Source organism: Bos grunniens, chromosome 10, assembly GCF_055505025.1.
Source record: "Bos grunniens cultivar Pamir isolate PY7600 chromosome 10, Bosgru_T2T1.0, whole genome shotgun sequence".
Classification (NCBI taxonomy): Eukaryota; Metazoa; Chordata; class Mammalia; order Artiodactyla; family Bovidae; genus Bos; species Bos grunniens.
In genome coordinates this window covers 31878830-31905843 of record NC_141174.1, presented here as the reverse complement: position 1 = coordinate 31905843, position 27014 = coordinate 31878830, and the positions used below count along the sequence as shown (strand labels likewise).

Genomic DNA, 27014 nt, shown 5'->3' with positions numbered 1-27014 from the left:
CATAAAACCAAGATTTAAAATATGCAAATAAGATTAAAAGGAAGACCCTGATTTATTTGTAATCTCTCTGGGCCCTTTGTGTATTCATTCTGTTCTCAGTTTTGAAGTAAATACAGTTGAAATGTTTCTCCATTCACTTACCATGTAACGGGTGGTCAACAGTGTAGTCCTAACAACTTGGCAAAACTAAATAGGTTGCATAAAACTTGCTTGATATTCTTCTTGATTGAAATTCAAAGGAAGGAGACTCCCGCTGCCCTGTGGGTCAGCTTTGCTTCTTAGCAAGCTCTCAGGAGGCCCTTCAGAGAAACCATCGTTCTGGATGGTGTTTCCATCTTGGTGGGTGGCCTGGGCTATTGTCCTTCCTATAAATAGTTCAGTGGGTTGCAAAGAATGTCAAGTAAGTTTTTCCCACCAACACCCATTTTACTAGTAGAATGTTTGAAAGAATGGGACAGTGATGGGGTAAATTTAGCACTGTCTACTTACTGGTGTAAACCTTAGTTGATTTTAAATTTAAGGCCTGTTATTAGCTCTCTTCCCCTTACAAAAGGAATTTCAGCTGTGATGCAGACGAGGCAAGCCACATGACAAGCCCACTGTTTCCCTGTGGAATAATGGTATCTGGGTGGCCTTTTGCTGCTTACTTACAATGGTCCCCAGAGGTGACCGTAGTGGGACTTAACTCATGGAGCCTTTGCCAACTGGAAGTCTGACTAGGGTGGCGCAGAGACTGGTGTAACTGGATGCAGACATTGCAGCTGAGCAAGCAGGGTGGTGGTCGTGGTCGTGCTGGTTTGGGGAACAAAGATGCTTAGAGGCCTTTTGTTACCAACAGGGGTCCTTACCCAGGGAGGCAGTAGTCTCCACAGGGTAACATGGAGCCTCTGCCTGTGCCTGAATTTCTTTCTATCCAAGCAAATTAAACACTTAAAAAACAAAAAAGATCTTAAACAAATTGACCATTTGAATTCTATGGTACGGGGGACCCCTTTCATCATCCTGTTGTCAGAATTAAAAAGCTTTCTCTTTGGAGCAGCTGTACACTATCAGCATGCCTTTTGCTGCTTGCAGTGATGTAGACATTGCTGTTTGTTGTTGTTTAGTCGCAGAGTCGTGTCTGGCCCTTTGCGACCCCCTGGATTGTAGCCAGGCTCCTCTGTTCATGGGATTTCCCAGGCAGGAAGACTGGAGTGGGTTGCCATTTCCTTCTCCAGGGGATCTTCCTGACCCAGGGTTGGAACCTGCATCTCCTGCCCTGGCAGACGGATTCTTTACTGCTGAGCCTTAAGATGGATCAACTTCAAATGTTTCTAGCAGGTGGGTGATGTAACTCAGCACAGGAAGGAAAACAGTCATCCGTTTTGCATATTAAACACAAGAATATTCCTTTCCACTTGTCTCTCATTTGTCTTTGGACATGTGGCACACTGTACTCTGTTTTCCCACTTTTGATGGAAATGTAAGCTCAGGAATTATTTTACCATCTTCTTATTTATGTGCAAGTGAAAATGATGAAAAATGGCAACTGACTCCTGGCCTTGGTGTTGGAGAAAGAGTAGATTTGGTGGGATCATGGCAAACTGCATCACGTTACTGCTGCTTGGGAATGAAAGTGCTGTGTTAATAGAATGCCCAGCTATTTGGCAATTAATAAAACTTCATTTTAAAACATTATTTTTTTAAGGATGCTGTTTGGTCCAGTGGTTAAGAATTTGGCTCTGGAGCCAGACAGCCGGAGTTCAAATGGCCAGTTGTGCTGTTTATTAGCTGTGTGACCTTGAGCAGTATACTTGATCCCTGAGCTCCAGATCCTCGCTGAAAAACAGTGCCTATAATAAAACCCCGTCACAGGCTTGTAGTTAGGACTTGATGAGAGAGCCCATTAGAAGAACTCAGTGACTGACATATAGCTAAGTGCTTAACAAACCTTAGCTACTGCTATATTATCAGTCAACAGCAAGTGGGTCTAAGAAAGTGTGTGAACAAACCACCAATATGCAACTTGGGTTTAAGAGCATAAACTTTAGAGCTAGCCAGCTTCAAGTCTAGGTGCTACCGTTTACTAGCTGATTATCTCTGGGCAACTTAAGCGACTCTTCTGAGCCTTTGTTTCTAATCAGTTGTAAATGTGGCACAGAAGGATCAACTTCTGGGCTTAATGAGTATTCAGTGATATAAGGCATGTGAAGTGATTGGCATATTTGATAAATATACTGTTTATTGAGCATTTGGTAAAGACTGCACCGGACTGAAGGTTAGCACTATTTTAGCCCCACTTTACAGGGGAGGAAACTGATTGCAAGTTAATTCCTTTGGGAAGCTGTGCGCTGGCTGTTCTCAGCAGTGCTGCTGGAAGGTTTATGCTTCTGCACTGTGTATGTGGGTATGGTTTAGTCACGAAGTCGTGTCTGACTCTTGCGACCCCATGGACTATAGCCCATGAGGCGATTTCCCAGACAAGAATATTGGAGTGGGTTGCCATTTTCTTCTCCAGGGGATCTTCCCAACCCAGGGACTGAACCTAGGTTTCCTGCATCGCAGGCAGATTCTTTACTGCTGAGCCAGCAGGAAAGCCCCACGCTTCTGCATACGTTTCACTATTGTTCTTTGATAGCCTGTTCAGGTGTGCTTATAAACATCCATACCTGTCACCTCATTGCATTCACTATGAGGAGAGCCTGTACTGCAGATCTGTGCATTGTCAAGTCTTAAGAAAACCAGTTGGATCTCATACCTCTAGAATATTTCATAATTACTCATTTCTTCCTAAATTTACATTGTTGGTTGAAAGTCTTGGTTTTATCAGATCACCTCTGACTTGACCTTTCTTCCGAATGCCCTTGATTTCTTTTATTTTTGGATCTAAAAGTAGAAAGTTGACTTTTCAGATTCATAAGTAACTCTACAAAATTGGAAGGGAAAGGCCATTGACAAAGTAGACTGATTTGGTAGCTGTTCACCAGCATATTGAGGAGAGCATGGCAACCCACCCCAGTACTCTTGCCTAGAGAATCCCCTGGACAGAGGAGCCTGGTGGGCAGCAGTCCAGAGGGTCACACTGAGTTGGACATGACAGAAGTGACAGCAGCAGCAGCAGCACCAACATATTGAAATTCTCTGCCTTTGAAACAGCCCTCCATTTAGTTTGGAGATGGTAAACCAAGCCACATGGTACAGCTTTGCAGGGTTTTGAGGAATATTGCCTTTTGTCCAGACCAGCCAACTGCTTTGAAAGCTTTCTGTTGGGACATGCACACAGTTGGTATGCAGAGCTGTCAAGGGGACAGAACTCATTTCATCCAATGAATACCCTGGTAGACTTGGGGGAAATAGGCTTAATTATGCTTGATACTGGGAAATTCCCTTTCTTCAAAAAAGTCCCATTTTAAATGACATAAAATGATCTTTACAATGAGGAAGGCAGTCAGTTTTGACTTTTTTTTTTTTTTTTGCAGGGAGTGAATAATCACTTCCTTAGCAGAAACTGCCTCTAACAAAGTGTTCTTTCTTGAGTTGCTTGACATTTGAAACTTCAGGTAATTTTTGGCAGATTAGAAGAAAGACGTTATGGCAAAATGGAGTTGCCAAAGTGATCCTTACACTATGATTAGTTTTCTGTCTAGTCGTGCTTTTTAGTAGCTAAGGATCTGAAGGTGGGCATTTCTTAGAAACGTGATTTTACTCCTTACTCCTCGCACGTGGTCTGGCACCTGCTGAACATGTTGACCCTGCCTTGTGTTTCTTCCTCTAGTCTACCATGCTGCAGGTACATCAGCCACCTTTTTGTTTCTCAAGCAGCTTAGTATTTCCTCCCCTCCAGCCTCTGCTGTTCTCTCAGCTTGGACAGTCTTTCTTTAGATTCTTGGATGGCTGGTTTATTTTCATCATTCAGATATCAGTTCCAGTGACATCTTCTCAGCTGTCATCTTCATAACTTTGCATCTTCTGAAGAATCACTCCCCTTTCAGAATCCTTGGCCACTCTCTTGAAATATCTTATCTGTCTGAAATTAGAGGAGTTACGTTTGTCCCCTCTTAGTAGAATATGATCTCCATGAAGATGGGAGCCACATCTTCTTGGTTCATTGATGGGTCTCCAGCACCTAAAAGAGTTCCCAGAGGTTGTCACCATATGCTTTGTAAATGAATGAATTAATTTATTTTTAATATAAATGTTTTTGAAAACCTCCCCCAAATTCTGTTTCTTGTGCTTAGTATAGACCAGAGGTCAGCATCAGCAAACTTTTTCTATAAGGTGTTAGTAAATGTTCTAGATTTGGGGGACCAAAATACCTCCCTGACAACCACTCAGAAAGCAGCCATAGCCAGTCTGTAGACATGGTTGTGACTGTGACCCAATAAAATTTTATTTACAAAAAATGTTGTTGAGGGGAGGGGTACCACAACGATCTACGGGCTGCAGTTTGCCCTTCATACATGTAGAGTCCATCGGTTTTAACCTACACGTTCTGCAATGTTATGTGAAAGAGTGTGGGATTTGAAGAGTAGCTATTTTAATCAGAAGCTCAGTTCAGCTGAGTTCCTAGTTACAACTAGGAACATGCGAACATCTATTCCTGTTATGTTAGAAGGAAATGTATAGTAAAAATTATCCAAAGCATGATAAGAACATTCCCAGAGACATCCCGTATGTATGTGGTGGAATACATGTTAGAGAGTGTTATAACAGAAAACTTAGCTACTCATCAGCATTGGCAGTGGAAATACCAGGAGATATATTGATAAGAATTAGAAGTTGAAAAAGTTTGTTTTGACTACGCTTGGCCAAGCTTAGCCAATATAGGATTTAGTTTAGGCTAATGCAGCAAATTTAGGGAATGGATTGATCTGAAATTATGGAGCACTTTATGTACTTTTCTTCTGAAGGAGGAATAAACTCAAAGATACCTAAATGCCATCAAGCATACTTTAGAAAACTTGCATCTATAAAATATTTTGTATCAGGATTGACACAGTCTCTATTAAGGCACCAACCACATGGCTGAGCTCTTAGTCCCTTCTTCCCACAGGGCTCCCCAGAGTAGGAACCAGCTGGTCAGTGGGAAGTGTCTCTGAACAGGCTTCTTCAGTTATTTGAAGGATCACAGATTCACAAATGATATGCCACATAGTTTGCCTCTGGAGCTAGGTTTCTAGTTTTCTTCTTTGACTGAAAATGTTTAAAAGAATGCAACCAAAGTTGACTCATTCTACTAATTAGAGTATACAGATCTTGATGAAATTTCAAACAGTGTTTAAAACAGCATCATTATAAGCCAGAAATATTCATATAGATTTTTAGTTTGTTTTTAATTTTGGTAAAAAAACAGTCATACAGGATTTTGAGATTCATTTGCTAGGTCAGGCTGTCTGTTTATCAGGAGTCTATTTAGAATCATTCATTGAGTCTACTTAATTGCTGTGTCTTAAATGACTGTGGCCTTGAGGAAGTCATTTAATCTCCTAAAGCCTCAGTATCTCTAAAATGAAGATGATCTCTCAAGTCTCTTTTATAATCTGGGGTGATTTTTAGTTGAGCACATATGCTAGCTCCAGTGTTGCTGGAACTGGAAGTATCAGTGAAGCTCATATATCCCTTTGAAGCTGTTAGAGTGTTTTTAGGTGATATATTTACAACTTGCTTCTCCTTCAGAACTAAATGATTTATTTGGAATGACTTGTGAGGATATAGTTGACAATTCTGCACAGTAGGATATTTGTTCTTTATGTTGAGATCTTTCCATCAGTAAGCACGAAGGCTACAGAGAGAGAAATAGTGGAAGCACAAGTAATTCATGGATGTTCTTACCTAATGGCTCAGGTTCATTAGGCCCATAAGATGAGTGTCTTGGTTGTTGTCTTTTATCAGTTTTGTCCATCTGTCTTACGAGATGCCTATATGACCTTGTGAATGAGAGAAAGCTCCGAGGAGCCCAGCAGCACCCGTGTCCACAGCTAGATGGCTGTCATAGCCCCACATAGAACCCAGAGCTTCTCAGGATGCCTCTCCACAGGGAGTAGGCAGCTGGTGTTTGAGGCCCCTTCCTTCTGTTCTGCTAAGATGTAACAGTTCTCTGAAGGCCCATTCATATTTCATCTGTTTCAAAAATTTCTGAGGTCATCCTAATTGGAAGTGCCCTTAAGGTCCTCTGAATCTCTGAAATACTTAATATCTCTTTTGTGGCAGTTATATCTAGTGCTGTGTATTTTGCTGTGTTCATGAGGGTCTCTTCTGTTAGACTATAAGCTTTGGAATGCCTGGAACCAAGTGTGGTTTCTCTCATTGTCTCCTATCTTATCCAGACAGTCATGGGTATAGTTTATCCTTCCCCTGTGTTCTCCATGCACATCTGCAGGGCAGCCTCTCCTTTTTATCTACTTGACTTCTAAAAGGCGCAGAGGATGGCTTGTTCAATTTTGTATTCCTAATCCTTTTCATATAATCTCTGACAGATAGCTTCTTAATGGAACAGGGAGTAAAGCTGTAGTTGACCCAAGAAAACACTGGAATATTTACATTTGTATGATTTTTGCTGATCTAGACATCTCCTGAGTGTACAATGTATTACCCTCTAAAACATCAAATGTTTGATGACACATAGTCATCATCTATTTCATACATAATTTAAATGATGTTTCTTCCGTCAGAGCCTTTCAGTGAAAGCCTCAGGCGACTCTTTCTGAGATGACTGTAGGATGGGCAGGATGGCAGTGCAGAGTATTGGGGGAAAGGAAGCCCGAATTCCAGTCCCTGCTCTGCTGCTTAGGACTGTTTTGACTTTGTGGAGGTCCCGTTAATGCTCAAAGAAGTTTCTCAACTGTAAAGTAGATATAAAGATAATATATGATTGCCTATGCCTCTACCTCTTTCAGGAAGAATTTGTTGGGAAAATCAAATGATACTGTGTATATTCACGTACTTGCTGCTGCTGCTGCTAAGTCGCTTCAGTCGTGTCCGACTCTGGGCGACCCCATAGACAGCAGCCCACCAGGCTCCCCTGTCCCTGGGATTCTCCAGGCAAGAACACTGGAGTGGGTTGCTATTTCCTTCTCCAATGCAGGAAAGTGAAAAGTGAAAGTGAAGTCGCTCAGTCGTGTCTGACTCTTAGCGACCCCATGGACTGCAGCCAACCAGGCTCCTCCATCCATGGGATTTTCCAGGCAAGAGTACTGGAGTGGGGTGCCATTGCCTTCTCCGATTCACATACTTAGCAGACTGTAAATTACTAAGGGAATGTATTACATGTTATAAAGGAGGGTTACACCCAATGGTTTTAACACTTAAGATTTTTTGTGGTTCTATGAAATAAGTAATCCAACCTATAATTAGGACCATTGACTATTACCCAAGTAAGGGCCTCAAGGTCTTACCTGTTCCACCCAAATCGTGCAAAAAGTAAGCCTAATAGGGTTTTTTTTTTTTTTTTTAATTTTTAATTCACTTTATTCATCATAAGTATGAATATGTCCATTTGTCAAGAGTGTAGTGTTGAAGATCAAAAAACCTCCCCAAAACAAGAAACAAAATACAAAGCAACTCTTCCCCCACCCAGAAAACAGTTTTCCTCAAATCACCACTAATAATAGAAATTTCCAAATGTTAAGACATCAAGGATTATTACCCTGTGATGATAAAGCCTAATAAAGTGAATATACATTCATTATATCATGAGGGATAGTTTAGATATAAGAATAAAATATTGGAAAATATAAGTTGTTAATAGATTAAATAATGAATCTAGAGAGACTGGGAGGAAAAGACAAGAGGGTCAGTGCAACTAACTCTGAAAATTCAATACTGCATATGTAATTAGGATAAGAAAAATAATTCATATACAGTAATATGTAAGTGTATTATGTATTATAGATGAATACAATCAAGTGTATCTTAATAATATAAGTAAAATATCATGTAGTGATGCCTAATATTTAAACACAGTTTCCTTATTGCCTTGATAGTTCTTTTTATAGGTAGAAAGAGAGAGAGAGAAGGAACTAAATTAATTTTCTACCCAGTGCAGGACACTATATTTTACTTACAGCCCTGGCCTTTTCCACTTTGTGCAGTCTCTTCTTTCCCACTGTGTACAACGGCTTTGATACCTTTCCCTGTGACATTTTCTTTTGCAGGCTCAATGGTGGACTTTTCATATGTTACACTTTACTTAAATTCTGCCTCATGCTTTTTTTTTTTTTCTTTTCTCCTTGACCTTGTTATATTCCTTCTCTGGCATGCAGCTTCTCTCTCAGACTCTACTGCTAGCTACAGAGGTAGAGGTGAATGGCTGAAATGGGGTTGTGGCCTATTTGAGAAAGGGAAATAGTGGTGATGACTTCTGAATGTTCCCTGCTAGCAATGATGATGACTTTTATATTCTAGTAACTGTGTCTTTTCAGCACTATACTGTATACTTTCCCAGCTTCAAGGAACAAGTCCCTCATAGACTTATTTAAGATTCCTAGAAAGTCATTCTTGCAAAATTTGTTTCTAAAATAGGAGCCCTTTGAGGAAAGAGATGTTACATTAGTCATACTGATTTGTGAGCAGCAAATTCTTTGGAGCCTTTTCTAAAATGAGACATTTGTGTTTGGATTTGTGACTTGATTGTTCGGTTGACTATTAGGTTGATTCTTGGAAAATAGTAATGCTTGAAAGAGTTTGTGCTTTGAGGGGGTGTTGTACGTAGAAAGAGAACTGGCTGACGTGAGACAGGGTTTAAACCCTTTCTGATGTCTCCTAGTTTTCTGGATGTTCTTGGTATCTAAAACTGTGATACCTGCTTCCTAGCATGGCCATAAAAATGAGCTGAAATGATGCATGTTGATGTCTCACGTGATCTCTCACACTTTGGGGGCACTTAGCAATTGGCAGTTTCCATTTTATTTAGTCAAGTGGAGCAGGAATCAGTGTTCTTTGCATTGTTAAGGGACAGAAATCCCACTTAAATCGGCCTCAGGGAATGGGGCGGGAGCTTCATTGAATGATGCAAAAGGTCAAGGGATATTTGACTTGAGGCTCAGCTGGATCTAGTAGTTCAATGATGTCATTAAACCCTCCTTCTCTCCCTAGCCCCCTCGTCCTGTTCTCTCATTTCTGATTTTGTCTATGCTGCCTTTGTTCTTGGGCACTTTCTAACACGTGGTGGAAAAAGCAGCTACTGTAAATTGCAGGTGTATGTGGTCCTTTTATCTTGTGATTCTAGGAAAGAGCAGTCCTCTCCTCTACAGCATCCATCCATATAAAGACCTTTGGTCTTCTTTGTGTTGTGTGCCCATCCTAGATCAGTCACTCGGTCCCGGGGGTGGAGTGCCTTAACTGGCCAAGCCAATGCCATGTGCCCACCTCTCTATGAGTGGAGAAGAGACAGGACCACTTGTTGATTACTGCATTAAAATCACCTGGGGAGGAGATTAAGCCCTTCCCAAAAATGTGCAAAGTGGGCAGGTAGGTTAGAGACATGCCCCTTAGGGTTAGTGATCAGAGGTCCCAAAGCCAGACACAGTGTACTCTCAGATAGTACTCTGTGTGCATGTGTGTGCCTGCACACCCATATGCTGTTGTGTGTTACTTTGGAAGACCAGCCATAGATTCATCCTCTTAGGGTTCTACCACTTCCTTTCTTCCAGTGTAACCTTTTCTTGAATGGCATTTACCAATAAGGAAAACACTTATTTCTGAGACATGGCTAAAATTATCTGTGTTTTGTAAAATTTGACCTAGTTAATTTTGTGGGAGCTTTTGTGTTTGTAGTCTATAGTGTATCAGTTGTGGTACATACTGGGTACCAGCTGTGGCAAACAGTGGATAGAAGAAGCTGGCTATTTACATATTTATTCTTATTTTCTTAGCATAAGGAACTTCTACAGTGTACCATCAGGGTTTGCCTGGTGGCTCAGATGATAAAGAATCTGCCTGCAATGCAGGAGACCCGGGTTCGATCCCTGGGTCGGGGAGATCCCCTGCAGAAGGGAATGGGAACCTACTCCAGTATTCTTGCCTGTAGAATTTCATGGACAGAGGAGCCTGCAGTCCATGGGGTCCCAAAGAGTCGGACACGACTGAATGGCTAACACTTCACTTCACAGTGTACTACCATGTTTCTTCTTAATTGTGGAACTGTAAACAGGAGAGTGACTTCTCTGTTTCATTGGAGCCAATTCAAATATTAGAACCAGAAGGAAGAGTTCTTTGCTTCCTTTAGGTATATTCTTTGACTTCTCAAAGATCAAAATGATGGCTTACCCAGCAATGGATAGAAACAGTGGGCTGTGGCACTCCTTCCCATTTTTATTTTTTATTTTTAAAATTAATTTTTGGTTGCACGGGGTCTTTGCTCCTGCACCCAGGCTTTTTCTAGTTGCTGTGAATAGGGGTCCTGTTCCGTTCTGGTGCAGGGCTTCTCATTGGTGGTGGCTTCTCTCATTTCGGAGCACAGCTCTGGGTGTGGGTTGCAATAGTTGGGGCACTTGGGCTTAGTTAGCCTGTGGCATGTGGGATCTTCCCAGACCAAGGATCGAGCCCAGGTCCCCTGCACTAGTAGGCGGATTCTTAACCACTGGACCACCAGGGAAGTCCTCCTTCTCATTTTTAGAGGAATGAATCAGGTGGTCTTGGTTCTTGGTTTGGGAGTTCTGTGCAGACTATAAATCCTAGGTCTAGAGCTTCTTTTTTCTTTCTTCTTTATTAAATCATAAACTTCCCTTCCTTAGAATTAATTATTTTCTATGTTGGGATTTGACACTCTAAGGATTAAATTGCTCAAGAGGCAGGAAAAACGTGCATCTAAAGTGGATCCTCTGGTTTACTTCCTCAGATGCTAGAACTGGAAGTGATCTTAAAGATCGTTATCCTAGCTCTTTAAGGATTATCTAAGGCTCCAATCTTCCCTGGTGGCTCAGAGGTTAAAGCGTCTGCCTCCAGTGTGGGAGACCCGGGTTCGATCCCTGGGTTGGGAAGATCCCCTGGAGAAGGAAATGGTAACCCACTCCAGTATTCTTGACTGGAGAATCCCATAGACGGAGAAGCCTGGTAGGCTACAGTCCACGGGGTCGAAAAGAGTCGGACACGACTGAGCGACTTCACTTACTCACTAAGGCTCCAACAGGCTAAATAACCAGAGTCACAGAGTTACTTAAGCGGCAGTGCTGGGATTAGGCCTAGGTCTCCCTTCTTACTAGTATCTCGCCCCTTACCCCACTGCCACCACACCTCAGCTATCTTCAGAGTTTTTTTCAGGCAAAATTTTTAACATATTTTCTCCAGAACATTGTTTTCCTTATGACACAGCTCAAATATAAACTAGGAGATCAAGAACCAAATTGACCCCTTTCATCATCATATGCCTAATAATGTTAATTCGTAGTAGCAGTATAGTATAATACCAGTAATAATAATGATAATAAAAATACATCTATAAGGACTTTCTATGGCCAGACATCGGAGAAGGCAATGGCACCCCACTCCAGGACTCTTGCCTGGAAAATCACGTGGACGGAGGGGCCTGGTAGGCTGCAGTCCATGGGGTCGCTGAGTCGGACACGACTGAGCGACTTCACTTTCACTTTTCACTTTCATGCATTGGAGAAGGAAATGGCAACCCACTCCAGTGTTCTTGCCTGGAGAATCCCAGGGACGGGGGAGCCTGGTGGGCTGCCGTCTATGGGGTCGTACAGGGTCAGACATGACTGAAGCGACTTGGCAGCAGCATGGCCAGACATTATTCTTTGTACTTTACATATATATTTACCTATTTAATTCAAGCATCAACCCTGCAACCTGGCTACTGTTATTATCTTTATTTTACCATGAGCAAACTGAGGCCCAGACATATAGGGTTTGGTTTAGAAAGGTACATAGAAAACACTCAGTAATTATTTGATGAATCCTTAAAGTTTCCAAAGCACTTTGACAGTCATTAATGTGAGGATGGTTCAAGGTAGAGTTTCATCCTTAGGATATCATGGCCTGAGAGCATCAGGAGCATGACTGAGGTTAGAAATAGTGAGCAGTACTCTTGTCATGTATGGATATGAGCATTGGACCATAAAGAAGGCTGAGCACTGAAGAGCTGATGCTTTCAAATTGTGCTGGAGAAGTCTCTTGAGAGTCCATTGGACAGCAAGATCAAACCAGTCAATCCTACAGGAAATCAGTCCTGAATATTGATTCAGTTCAGTTCAGTTCAGTTTAGTCGCTCAGTCGTGTCTGACTCTTTGCAACCCCATGAATCGCAGCACGCCAGGCCTCCCTGTCCATCACCAACTCCCGGAGTTCACCCAGACTCACGTCCATTGAGTCAGTGATGCCATCCAGCCATCTCATCCTCTGTCGTCCCCTTCTCCTCCTGCCCCCAATCCCTCCCAGCATCAGGGTTTTTTCCAGTGAGTCAACTCTTCGCATGAGGGGGTCAAAGTACTGGAGTTTCAGCTTCAGCATCATTCCTACCAAAGAAATCCCAGGGCTGATCTCCTTCAGAATGGACTGGTTGGATCTCCTTGCAGTCCAAGGGACTCTCAAGAGTCTTCTCCAACACCACAGTTCAAAAGCATCAATTCTTCGGCGCTCAGCCTTCTTCACAGTCTAAATCTCACATCCATACATGACCACTGGAAAAACCATAGCCTTGACTAGATGGACCTTTGTTGGCAAAGTAATGTCTCTGCTTTTGAATATGCTGTCTAGGTTGGTCATAACTTTCCTTCCAAGGAGTAAGAGTCTTTTAATTTCATGGCTGCAGTCACCATCTGCAGTGATTTTGGAGCCCCCCAAAATAAAGTCTGACACTGTTAACACTGTTTCCCCATCTATTTCCCATGAAGTGATGGGACCAGATGCCGTGATCTTCGTTTTCTGAACTTTGAGCTTTAAGCCAACTTTTTCGCTCTCTCACTTTCATCAAGAGGCTTTTTAGTTCCTTTTCACTTTCTGCCATAAGGGTGGTGTCATCTGCATATCTGAGGTTATTGATATTTCTCTCGGCAATCTTGATTCCAACTTGTGTTTCTTCCAGCCCAGCGTTTCTCATGATGTACTCTGCATATAAGTTAAATAAGCAGGGTAACAATATACAGCCTTGATGTACTCCTTTTCCTATTTGGAACCAGTCTGTTGTTCCATGTCCAGTTCTAACTGTTGCTTCCTGACCTGCATACAAATTTCTCAAGAGGCAGATCAGGTGGTCTGGTATTCCCATCTCTTTCAGAATGTTCCACAATTGATTGTGATCCACATAGTCAAAGGCTTTGGCATAGTCAATAAAACAGAAATAGATGTTTTTCTGGAACTCTCTTGCTTTTTCCATGATCCAGCGGATGTTGGCAATTTGATCTCTGGTTCCTCTGCCTTTTGTAAAACCAGCTTGAACATCAGGAAGTTCATGGTTCACATATTGCTGAAGCCTGGCTTGGAGAATTTTGAGCATTAATTTATTAGTGTGTGAGATGAGTGCTGATGCAGAAGCTCCAATACTTTGGCCATCTGATGTGAAGAACTGACTCATTGGAAAATACCTTGATGCTGAGTAAGATTGAAGGCAGAAGGAGAAGGGGGCGGTAGAAGATGAGAAGGATCACTGACTCAATGGCATGAATTTGAGCAAACTCCAGGAGATAGTGAAGAACAGGGGAGCCTGATGTGCTATAATCCATAGGGTTACAAAGGGTCAGACATGACCTAGTGACTGAACCACGGCAGTAAGTAGCAACTTGGGGACTGCTTTGATCCTGACCTTCTGACCCCATTGGTATCATCAGTGGATTTCTATAAAAGCACATCCTCCTGGTCAGTAGCTCTGGAAACTCTGCGGCAGCGTCTGGTTTTCTATTTGCCCCCAGGCTGTCCATTTCCAGCATTCTTCGTTGCTCTGTGCGGATCCACATTTCTGTCTGGTATCAATTTCTGCCTGCCTGAAGGGCTTCCTTTGAAGAGTGCTGGCCTTTGTTCCGGCACACAGTTAAGTTACTCGTTGACCCTTTTAAGGTTGCTGTCAAGCTTTTTCCAGAGCAGCCTGAGCCTAGGACCATTTTGGTGACTCCCCCTGGTGTTTTAGGTAGTCTGAGCTCTGTCTTGTGAGGCTGATGGGAATGCACATCATTCACAGCCCTGTGTGGATCCTAGGTCCATGTGCAAAGCAGTCCTCAGCTGAAGCTTTGAGAGGACCCCTTGGCAGATTTCCAGAGCTCTAGTTGTCTCAACTTCCCCCAGCTTTGACTCTGCATCTCAGCAAGACCCCTGAACGTGGCTTGGATTTCCTCTTCCTGCAGTACTGTCTGGAGCAAGGTAGGGTGGTTAGTAGGGCTCACCTCACCAGGAATTTCATTTTCTCAGTTTGATGTATTTTTGTAGTTGTGGGTAGTGTGATTCCCGCAGCAGTTAATCTTTCATGGGGGAAAGTGGGAGTCCAGGATCTTATTTGAAGTTCTGAACATTAGCCCTCCAGGGCTAGCTGTTTGTCTCCTGTTCCTCAGGAACATACATATCACCCTCTACTTCCTACTCCCTCCTCTCCTGGGTGCTCCATATTTCAGGAAACATGAAAGTTTCCAGTAAAAGTGAATTGCTATTTGAAGCAAGCAAAATATTTGTCCTGAAGATAGGCTGACCAACTGACCCCTCCCTCCACTCACTCCCCACCTGTCTTCTCTGAGCCAGAGTCCGAAATGTGGCAATGGCTTGAACAGCCAGGGGTCAGGTGCCAGTGGACCAGCTCTGCAAGGGCAAGGTCCACATCTGCTTTGTTCACGCTCATATCCCAACCCACAACAGGGAGGGCACATCGTCGGCCCATGAATGAATGGATGAAAATGTATAAGTGATCACACATGCAGAATTGTGAATTTGGGGTTGGTGTGTACCTGTGTGGGGAGGGGGTGAGTCTTGACTGCCTGTGAATTGTGTATGAGGCAAAACCAGTTTAACGTGTGTGTGTGTGTGTAGGTTGATTATCTACGGGCATCTCTGTCCTATGACTGTTCCAGTATGAGCAAGTATGGTTGTTAACCAGCATGTTTTTCCACAAATGAGTTGGCTCTTCCCTTACACTTGCCACCACCCAGTGAAGTGGGGCGGTGGAAGGGGAGGAACCATGGAGGAGCCAGTAGCCAGGTTAGCAGGAACACTGGCCACAGCTCTGGTTACTGCTGATGAGTAGGAGGGAGATCTAACAAAAACAGACTGTCTTGGTGGATAATTTTCACGGAATGGAGAGTGTAAGGTAAGGTAAGTGATGATTTTAGGAGGGAAAAAAAAAGGCATTGAGTGCAGGGGAAAGGTGGTGGCATATATGTAGCAATCATGTGTAAGTAAGGGTTGGACGTTTTTCTGTCATGTCTTCAAGTATATTGAATGCTCCCTTGAAATGTTAAGCGTAACTTTCTGGACTATTTTTAGATCTCTTTTAGTGTTGTACTGCCTCCTGTTTTCTTGCCTGGGAGGTCCAATGGACAGAGCGACCTGGCGGGCTTACAGTCCATGGGGTCTAAAGGGAATTGGACACGACTTAGCACTAAATACCAACAACCTCTTGTTTTGGCATTAATTTTCTCATCTTTCTTTAAAAACTTACCAATGTTTGCCTTCATCTTTTGGGGATTGGCTCTTATGCTTCCATTGGTGCCCTTTTGCAATGTATTCTCTCCATTACTGTATTTGCTTGCTTATTTAAGGTTGGTCAGAAGCCATGACTGTAACAGGATACACTGTACTGCTCTTTCGATAGTTTGAGAACTGAGCTTTAGGAGGTGGGGTTTTGGATTACTAAGCAAGTTATTTCCTTTTGGGTCAAACTTGCCAATAAATACCTCACAAAAAATTCCTTAATCAGACACTTTTAGTTTTTTATGTAATGTTTCTGGACCTGCTGCCTAGGGAGTATATGTTCTAAAGATAAAGGTAGCAATATCTACTTTTGTAGCAAAAAAAAAAAAAAAAAAACAAAAACCAAATACAGAAAATCTTTAAGATTATAAATAAAAAAATCTTTAAGAAGATTCTCAATTATACAATTTTGGTAAAAGTGAACAGCTATGCATTCTGTTGCTATGGTGATGAGATACAGTCTTCTCTTTGTTTCCCCTTCACTCCCCCCACCATTCTAAATTAATTATAAGTTTAAAAGAAAAAAGTCATTGTTCATATTGGTGTTTTACAGTTGAACAGATTGTTTTCATTTGGAGAACTAACAATTGTAGGGGTGGGTGTGGTAAAATGAAAAAGTGCAGAAATGAAAGCATTCTATGAGCCAGGGCCAGAGCATAGATATTCATCGACAATGGGCTGTGGTCCCAAACAATAGAATGGGAAAGACTAGAGATCTCTTCAAGAAAATTGGAGATACCAAGGGAACATTTCATGCAAAGATGGGCACAAAAAAGGACAGAAATGGTATGGACCTAACAGAAGCAGAAGATATTAAGAAGAAGTGGCAGGAATACACAGAACAAAAAAGATCGTCATGACCCAGATAACCATGATGGTGTGGTCACTCACCTAGAGCCAGACATCCTGGAATGTGAAGTCAAGTGGGCCTTAGGAAGCATCACTATGAACAAAGCTAGCGGACGTGATGGAATTCCAGTTGAGCTATCTCAAATCCTAAAAGATGATGCTGTGAAAGTGATGCACTCAATATGCCAGCAAATTTGGAAAACTCAGCAGTGGCCACATGACTGGAAAAGGTCAGTTTTCATTCCAATCCCAAAGAAAGGCAATGCCAAAGAATGCTCAAACTACTGCACAATTGCACTCATTTCACATGCTAGCAAAGTAATGCTCAAAATTCTCAAGGGCAGGCTTCAACAGTACATGAACTGTGAACTTCCAGATGTTCAAGCTGGTTTTAGAAAAGGCAGAGGAACCAGAGATCAAATTGCCAACAAACGTTAGATCATTGAAATAGAGAGCTCCAGAAAAACATCTACTTCTGCTTTATTGACTATGCCAAAGCCTTTGACTGTGTGGATCACAATAAACTGTGGAAAATTCTGAAAGAGATGGGAACACCAGACCACCTGACCTGCTTCCTGAGAAATCTGTATGCAGGTCAGGAAGCAACGGTTACAACTGGATATGGAACAACGACTGGTTCCAAATTGGGAAAAGAGTACATCAAGGCTTTTGTCACCCTGCTTATTTAAATTATGTGCAGAGTACATCATGAGAAATGCTGGGCTGGAGGAATCACAAGCTGGAATCAAGATTGCCGGGAGAAATATCAATAATCTCAGATATGCAGATGACACCACCCTGATGGCAGAAAGTGAAGAAGAACTAAAGAGCCTCTTGATGAAAGTGAAAGAGGAGAGTGAAAAAGTTGGCTTAAAGCTCAACATTCAGAAAACTAAGATCATGGCATCCAGTCGCATCACTTCGTGGCAAATAGATTGGGAAGCAGTGGAAAGAGTGACAGACTTTTTCTTTTTGAGCTCCAAAGTCACTGCAGATGGTGACTGCAGCCATGAAATTAAGACGCTTGCTCCTTGGAATAAAAATTATTACTAACCTAGACAGAATATTAAAAAGCAGAGATATTACTTTGCCAACAAAGGTCTATCTAGTGAAAGCTATGGTTTTTCCATTAGTCATGTATGTGTGTGAGAGTTGGACTATAAAGAAAGCTGAGCACTGAAGCACTGATGCTTTTGAACTGTGGTGTTGGAGAAGACTCTTGGGAGTCCCTTCAATGGCAAGGAGATCCAACCAGTCCATCCTGAAGGAAATCAGTCCTGAATATTTGTTGGAAGGACTGATGCTGAAGCTGAAACTCCAGTATTTTGGCCACCTGATGCTAAAAACTGACTCATTGGAAAAGACCCATGCTGGGAAAGATTGAAGTCAAGAGAAGGGGACATGACATCACCGACTTAATGGATATGAGTTTGAGCAAGCTCCGGGAGTTGATGATGGACAGGGTAGTCTGGCGTTCTGCAATCTTTGGGGTCGCAGAGTTGGACACGACTGAGTGAGTGAACTGAACTGAACTGTGGTCCCAGAAGGACAAAAAGAGACACTTAAGGACTCATGGCTTATCTCTTTGATTAACCAAGATAATGAATGAATGTAAAGGGCATTGAAAGTGCCTGGCATGTTAAAGAGGGTTGATAAATGAGAGTTATTTAATTTTTAAAAAGACTGGTTACAAACAAATATTGCTAAAGTTTCAGAAACAGCTGGATAATTAAGGCAAAAAAGTAGTCCAAGTCCATGCTAAAATAAATAAATAAAATAGAAGGAACTAAATGCAAGGGCTTCCCTAGTGGCTCAGCTGGTGAAGAATCTGCCTACAATGTGGGAGATCTGGATTCGATCCCTGGGTTGGGAAGATCCCCTGGAGAAGCAAACGGCTGCCCACTCCAGTATTCTGGCCTGGAGAATTCGATGGACTGTATGGGGGTCACAGAGAGTCAGACACGACTGAGTGACTTTCACTTTTCAAATACAAGCAAGCCCTCCTCCAGTCTTCATTTTATTCTCCAAAGAGCTACTCTTCATTGGCTTTTATATCTGCTATTTTTTCATGTGCATGTTTAAATAAGCATAGCCTTCCTATGTTTATTATATACCATAGTTATTATGCAAATTGGACTTTTAATTTAATATATTTTATACCTCTGAACATCAGAAAGATGGCTCATTCTTTTTAATGGCTGTAATGTATTTCATTACATTGAGAGGTACTCTAAATCTTTTAAGCAGTCTTTTAGTGATAGCTTCCCATATTTAACCATTTGATATCTTTTGGCTGTTTAGTATTGTTTTACAGAATATGAAGTCCAAATATTAACCTCAGTCCAACTACTCCAGGCTTGGTACTTGAGATGAAGTAACAATTTAAAACAGAGCTCTTCTTGTTATTTCATTGAGAACAAACTTTGCAAGAGAAACAGTCTCTTTAGTGTCTGCTGTTGCTGCTGCTAAGTCACCTCAGTCGTGTCCGACTCTGTGGGACCCCTGAGACGGCAGCCCACCAGGCTCCCCCATCCCTGAGGTTCTCCAGGCAAGAATACTGGAGTGGGTTGCCATTTCCTCCTCCAATGCATAAAAGTGAAAGTGAAGTTGCTCAGTCGTGTCCGACTCTGAGCGACCCCATAGACTGCAGCCTACCAGGCTCTTCCGTCCATGGGATTTTCCAGGCAAGAGTACTGGAGTGGGGTGCCATTGCCTTTAGTGTCTAGTCTTCTTAAATTACCCAATAAAACAATTACTACTTTCAGCTAATTATGTAGGAAATTACAGAGTTGGGTGGAGGGGGCATATTGGATAGTATCAGCTTCCTTCACACTTTCCTTTTGATGATGGTAGGAGAACTTTTTTTTGGCCTGGGTTTAAATCAGGAGTGTGGTCATCCATGTATAGTAACTAATGATGAAAATTTAATAAGGATCCTTCCTCACTATTTGTTTGACTCCTACAGTTTCAGAATTGTTTATTTGGCTATGTGCATAACTTTCCAAGGATGTTTATCACACAGAGAGAAATCACCAATAAGAAGGCACAGTCTATTGTAGCTGCTGGTAATTTCTATTTGGGTTGACTGTTAGCTTGGTTTTAATGAAAAGAAATAATATGTATTTATCAGTTCACTCACTCAACACCTGTGCTCTTGTGTCCTTGGTATATTCCCACTTAGCTCTCACTTTACCTTTTCCCTCATCCTCAAGGTCTCTCTTCATTGCTTTGTGTACAGGTTAGACTGTTTTGAAGTACATATTGAAAGGAAAACACTGTTTTTCTGAGAGCGTGTACCTTGTCTTTGTACTTTTTCAAGGCTCTGCTTTTGGATGGCTTCTTAGCACCCAGAAATGGCATCATTATCCAGTTCTCCAAGGCCAGCTGAGATTTCTGGAAGTAACTTGGAACTCACTTGCCAGAGCAGCCTATTAACAGATATCAGAATAAGTGTCTTTTGTCTTTGCTATTTTCCCAAAGCTTGATAGGCATGTCATATTGACATGCTGATTTGTTCAGACCTTGTCATCATTGTCTATGAGCTGTGCATGCTTACATTTTAGTGTCTTCTAATGACCTCAGAAAAATCCATTTTACTTTCACTTTTACTAGTAGGCATTTGCTTCCAAAGTAATGGTAACTTTATTTCTCTGGGAATGATACTAGTATACTGGTGATCATTTTGCTGTTCTTGAGAATGATTTATTTTCTTTCCAGCAGTTTGCAATGAATAATATTTAGTGATATTTGAAGAACTCAGGTTTCAATGACATAAACTTTTCTAAAGTATGACCAGGAAATAGAATCTTATCTTATAGGACTGTTGTCAGCCTACAGACCTCAGTTTCATAACATTCCTTGATAAAATCTTAATGTGGTCCTGGAAAGGCCATCTCTTGCCTTATACATTCATACAGTCACCATGTTTTCATTTGGTTCTATAAGCAGTGTGATTCCATTTTTTATTGATCAATAAGGAGGACCCCAGCCATTTCACCTTTTAAAAGTGGAACCTCAGAAACATGTCCTTGAGAGAATATTTCCAGAAACCAACTTTAAAGTGGTTGTAGCCAAACATTCGGCACCCAAGTAAATATGGAATATGTATACCTTTTCAAAGTACCTAAAAGTAGAGAAGAATTTTGAAAATTGTACTGAATTTATTACCTTTAAAAAAAAAATTTAAAGTATACGTGATTGCATCTTAAAAACATACCGAGTACTAAGCTTTCTTCCTTCTGAAGTCTCCTGGCTCTATTTGTGACACCTTGTGATTTCCAGTCTGCAATAGAAGTAGAACTGAAACAGAGGCAAATAAAAGGAACAAATAATAGGACTTCCCACCCTCTCTTCTAACGAGCCCTGTGACCAAATGAAGTTTCAACATAATGACTTTAGTGAACCAGAAATTCTCCAATTTCCTCTTGCAGTCTGCAGAATTGATAGCAAAATTTTTTTTTTTTTTTTAAATTTGTAATGTTATTATCCCTATAGCTGGTGCTTGCAGGCTTGGGAATATTCTTCTGTGTGTTCATCAAGGTTGCATCTAGCATTACATTGACATTTTCAGATTTGTTGGCTGACATAGAACGACTCCAAATCAATATAATGTTGACAATGAAGCTGTCTCATTTTGGGGCATGGGTTGAAGGTATGCAGAAAGCAAGCTGTAATTTTTAATAAAAGAATAGGTATAACTATTAACAAGTTATTCAGGTATATACTTAAAATTTTGATGGAGTTTTATTGAGAAGTCTTGTAGACTTTCTACTTTCAATAGAAAACTTGAATTTGCATGATGCATTTATGAGTTCATTACCCATGTGAAACTATTCCAGTAGGCTCCCCCAAGCTTGGACATGTGTGAAAGTAATAGCCACCATTTATTGAGCATCTTCCATATGCCAAGCATTTGGCGAAATACTTTAGCGACTTTAATACTTCCAATTCTGGAAGCATTTCTAAGCATTCACATATATAGAGTTACAGGGGTGTGTGTGTGTGTGTATGTGTGCTTATGTGTAGCCACAAACACAGTTTTGACATAAATGGTGATGTATGTGTATTTTTCAACTTAATTTCTTTTTTCCCCACTCTGAATAAGTTAGATATTTCCCGGTCAGTATCTGTGGACTTAGCATATTCTTTGAAACCAGGCATAGGATTCTATAATGTGTGCGTTACTTGCTCAGTCATGTCCGACTCTTTGTGACCCCATGGTCTGTCCATGGAATTCTCTAGGCAAGAATACTGGTGTGGGTTGCCATTTCCTTCTCCAGGGGCTCTTCCTTACCCAGGGACCAAACCCAGGTCTCCTGCATTGCAGGCAGATTCTTCGCTGTCTGAGCTACAAGGGCAGCCAGATTCTATAATACTAGTTCTCAAAATTGCCTGCGCATTGGAATTACCTGTGAAATTTGAAAAATTACCCAAGCCCCCAGTACTGGAGAGTTTCATATGATTGGTATAGTATAAAGCCTGGGTATCAGAGTATGAGAACCAGTGATTTATACTGTGGATGCTCCAACGTTTATTGAAACAATCTCCCTTTGAAGGACATTGCTATGCTATGCTATGCTAAGTCCCTTCAGTCGTGTCCGACTCTGTGCGACCCCATAGACGGCAGCCCACCAGGCTCCGTCGTCCCTGGGATTCTCCGGCAAGAATATTGGAGTGGGTTGCCATTTCCTTCTCCAGTGCATGAAAAGAGAAAAGTGAAAGTCGTGTCCGACTCTTATCGACCCCATGGACTGCAGCCTACCAGGCTCCTACGTCCATGGGATTTTCCAGGCAAGAGTACTGGAGTGGGGTGCCATTGCCTTCTCCATTGAAGGACATTAGATATTCTGTATTATAAGTAATGAACCCTGTTTTCTTTCTGTCATAATGTTATAGTGAACATTCTTGTTAATATTTCTCTGTCGTGTGTAAGTATGTCAGTAGGTTAATTCCTACATGTGGAATCTAGGTGCATTGGGGCAGTCCATGGGGTTGCAAAGAGTTGGACGTGACTGAGCGACTGAACTGAAATGAACTGATGGAATCTAGAAATTCTTAGTTGTGGATCAATGGGCAAGTGCATTAGAAACAACAATAGTAATTGCCAGATCGTGATACAATTGATTTCCCCCTTCTCTGATTATTAGATGGCCCATTGTTGGGCAGAGGGTTTTTTATTGCCTTTTTTTTTTTTCCCCCCAAACTGGTCTTCTCCCTCATCTGCCTTGTTCCCACCCCAGTTATAAAAAATGTTTGTTCTGATTTTGGAAGGTTGTACATCTAAGTGCTTATGGAGTTTCCTATCATGAAAGGAGACTGGGGAAATCCTATGTCAAAGCTTTTTTTCTCTAGGTGTTTTGAGTACTGTGTCTTTGAACATTGGTTTCATAGGCTGACATGAAATTCCTGCCTTTACTTCTCATCATTAGAAGCATGCGTGTCTCTCAAAGGGCTGGGCAGTTCTGATTTAAGAACAGCACTCACCAGAGCCAGGCTTCCCTGGTGGCTCAGATGGTAAAGAATCTGCCTGCAGTGCAGGAGACCCAGGTTCATTCCCTGGGTTGGGAAGATCCCCTGGAAAAGGAAATGGCAACCCAGTCCAGTGTTCTTGCCTGGGAAATCCTATGGATGGAGGAGCCTGGCAGACTACAGCCCAGGGGCTTGCAAACAATTGGACATGATTGAGTGACTAACACACATGCACACACACACACCAGAACCACACAAGACCTGAACACTTGGAGGCCAGAGTGCCTCTTTACTACCTTCTTTTTACACCTGAACTTGCCTTCCATGGAAGCTTTTACGATCATCTTTCCATAAACCTCTCTTGAAGAATTATTATGTAAAATTTATAGGTAGAATTTTTATGAAGGGTAGGGTACTTCTTTTGAAGGGAGTTTCAGTTTTCATAATGCAATTCCATCATCTGATTCGTTGTTTCTGGGTGGCTGCTGTCTCCTCATCATGAGCAGGACTCATTAGGAACAGCCCTTGGATAGGTGTGGTGCTGGCCTGGCCCAAACTGAGCCCCTCAGAGCAGCAGGGGTGTGGAGAGACTCAGCATCTGTCTAGTAAACACCTCACCACACTGTAATTTGGAACCCAGGAATCACCGTGTACTTAGCTTTCCGTAAACATTTTTCACACCTATAATGGCAAACTGGCTGTGTTCACACTTGTTCAGAATGTTCTTTCTGAGGCAACACTGGGAAAGCCAGTGGCCCCAGGTGCTTGCAGTAGGTTTTCTACCTTGGTGACCGGTTCACAATGACTTTCCTGGGCGGACAGGCGGCCTTCAGATGTCGCAAGGAGAATAATAAATAGATGAGATCAGTGATTGAAGAAAATGTGAAGAGGAATCAGGTCAGTGTTGTAAATGTCAGCGTCGTTGCAGTGACTCAACTGGGTGTGCTGTGTGGTAACTTTTGTGTAAGTGGTTAGATTGAAATATTAAACCTGTTGAGTGCTTCAAAATATACAAGAAGGCTAATTTTTTAAATGCCTTTTCTACGCTGCCCTCAAACCCTCAGAGACTTTCCCACAATTTGCAGATAAGCTGACTAACCTGCGGAGCGCTTGATTTAGTGGTGACAACTACCCTATAGAGATTAAATCCGTCTCATTCCAGGAATTTGTTCTGCTGATACACACAGGAATGTCAGGGAGAGGAGTCTGGTTAGCATAGTTCCACCAAACAGTAGCTAACAAATATAAACCCACCTTCCAACTTTTTAATGTAGTTCTCACTTCCTTTTGTGATGTCCATTTAAAATCCATCAAACATTTATAGAGGGCTTCAGGATGCTGAAGTCTATTTTAAAGTCACTCGCCAAAAAATGTGTCTGAGTGGGTATCTAAACCCAGGTCGTGACTCCACGGCTGCCTGTCATATTGTATCTGCTCATCTGTTTTCCCCTAACTCAAAAGCTACATTTACCTTGAAAAAGATGAGAGTTTCTTAATAGTTACCAGAGAGTGAGGCTAGTTTTAACCAAGAACTTTTGTTCTGCATGGTGTTTTGTTTTATTTCCTCTTGTTGCACATGTGATCTTGGCATAAAAGTAGTTAGAAGAACATGAAAAGATGAAATGTAATCAGTGAGGTTTAAAATTTGCTTTCAGAAAACATGAAAACATGTAAACCCTTTAGGCGAGTTTTTATTTCTTAATTTTTATTCCAGAGACCTGTAGTTTCCCTACGATGCCAAGAGACATTGTTTTCCATGGAGGCTTATGTAGAAATAAAAATTATACCCATACTTGGCCTTGATGGTAAAATATAGTTTGAGAAGGAGTGAGATTGAACAGCGTCTGGTTTGGGGCTATGAGGGTCAGTAGCAATAGTCACTTTTCCAGAGGACCACATCTTATAGCTTCACTGGGGAAAAGGACTTAACATTACTGGGAGGATGTGTCATGAATTCTTGGCTTAGAGTACCCCTAGTTTATCCTCTCTAAATCACATAAAACTTTGCTTGAAGATTTGGAAAACATAATTGTTCAAACCAAGTGCAGTTGACCCTTAGACAACACAGGTTTGAACTTCGCAGGTCCACTTGGCCATGGAGTTGTTTCAGCAGTAAATACTACAGTGTTAGATGATCCGCAGTTAGTTGGATGCTCGTGTGCAGAACCGTGGATGCAGGGGGAGCCGAGTATACAGAGGGCCAACTGTAAATAATGCTCGGAATTTCGACAGTGTGGAGGATCAGAGCCCCTCACCCCTTCATTGTCCAAGAGTCAACTGTATATATCTATCCACCCTCTTCTCTCTCAGAATTTATTGGAATTATTTCAATTGTTTCCAAAAATGCCTAGTACTGTTGTTCTTTTAGGATGGTGTCTTTTTAATGTCATTTGCATTTTCTGTGTAGATGGCACCAAAGGGTTGGCTACTTGTTTGAGAAAGTGTGTAACCATAACTACCTAAAGTATGGTCATTTCAATGGGGAGACACATTAAGAGATTCTTCATTGACCTGTGGGGCTTCGCTGGTGGCTCATCAGTAAAGAAACCACCTGCCAATGCAGGAGATGCTGGTTCAATCCTTAGGTCAGAAAGATCACCCTGGAAAAGGAAATGGCAACCGACTCCAGTATTCTTGCCTGGGAAATTCCATGAACAGAGGAGCCTGGTGGGCTACAGTCCATGGGGTCCCAAAGAGTTGGACATGACTGAGCAACTAAATAACAAGATTGACCTGTAGTGGTGAGGACTCTGACCTTTGGGGGTTATTTCAATTGGATCAGCAGAGGACCAGAACATATAGACAACAGGTGATTGCTGGTGTCCTGAAATGCACAAATACTCTTTTCTGGCGACTGTGATAGCTTACTGTCATACTGTTGCTGAAAGAGCTGCTAGGTGATTTAGGAAAGTTGCATTCTTTTACATATTGGCTGAAAGCAAAACTTGGCCTCATGGAATAGTAGAGAGCTTTGATGTGATAAAGCTGGCTGTTGAGTTGTAGCTTCTTGTGTATAACCCCTACATTTAAATTTGTCTTTATAGACTCTAAGTGGGTCCCTGAGAGGCAGGGAGATAGAAACTCAAGGGTGAAAATGATTTGCATTTCTTACAGCTTGGATTTAAATTTGTTTATTGACTCTACTCACAGACTAGCAACAGGTCAGCAGGCCCACGGGCACAGGCCCTCCGCCGAGGCTGTGCTTTGTTTGATGGGGAGCTCTTATGACACTTGGTTTGGCTCTTCTCCCAGATGATCTAGACGAGATGTCCTGGCTTCCAGACTAGTTTCTGTCACGTGAACAGCACAAACTTCCTAGCTCGAGATATGTGTTATATGGGCTTTAGGGATTTATGCTCTAACTCATGGTTAAAGTATTGAGTCATGACAGAGTAGTTACTGCCAGCTTTTCAGGGTGAAGACCTGGAGGTCCTTCCCTTTGCTCTTTACACGAGGAGGGGTGGTTTTCTGGCAGGAGTCCATGGCTTGGGCCTGGAATAAGGCTGTTAATTATATGCTGGTTGAAGCTTGGTCTGCTTGAGGGTGTGCATGGACTTCACTTGGGTTCCTTCCTCCCTTATCTCAGGAGGAAGTAGAGAAGGAAGGGGACTGGTTCTGGCTTCCACTTTGCAATTACTACCACCCCCCCCCCCACCCCAACACCTACACTGATGCAGGCAAACATAGAGGAGGGAGTGTGCTGGGCTTTTGCTGCCCTGCTTACACAGTGGGCAGGGAGGGTTTTCAGGGTCCCTGTGCCTTATTTGAATGTTTGGATTTTGGTTTCTCCATCCAGGAGGGGTGCCCTCATTGTTCTTCTCTTGTCTCAGAAAAGTCACTGGGTTGAGAGGACTGAGTGTTGGGTGAATTTCCAGGAGCCATCCAAGAAGTGGCCTATTAGAACACCCTTTTGGTACCAAGTGTGTGGGAAGGGCTGTCCCTCCACTGGACACACTAGAAACACCCTTTCCGTTTCCTGGTGCAGAGGATGTTGAAACTTACAGGGAAAACACATTCTCTTTCAAAGGTTTCTCCTACAACCTTTAGACTGCCTCTCGTTATTTTTTAAAGCTCCAAATAGTACTTGGCATCTGGTGTTC

General features: G+C 42.1%; 1 protein-coding gene across 12 annotated transcripts in view; it reads left to right on the top strand.

Annotated features, from left to right (window-relative positions):
* Positions 1-27014, top strand: part of DAAM1 (dishevelled associated activator of morphogenesis 1) — a 182812-nt gene that overhangs the window by 38050 nt on the left and 117748 nt on the right. Inside the window, exon 1 of one of the 12 annotated variants that reach the window (XM_086320451.1) lies at positions 15069-15219. The exons of 8 other annotated variants lie outside the window; for them this stretch is intronic. The gene's annotated coding sequence lies outside the window, so the exon portion shown is untranslated. Of the gene's footprint in view, positions 1-15068; positions 15220-27014 lie in introns of those variants that run through there. 3 more of the 12 variants (XM_086320446.1, XM_086320452.1, XM_086320445.1) reach the window with 3 other exon arrangements.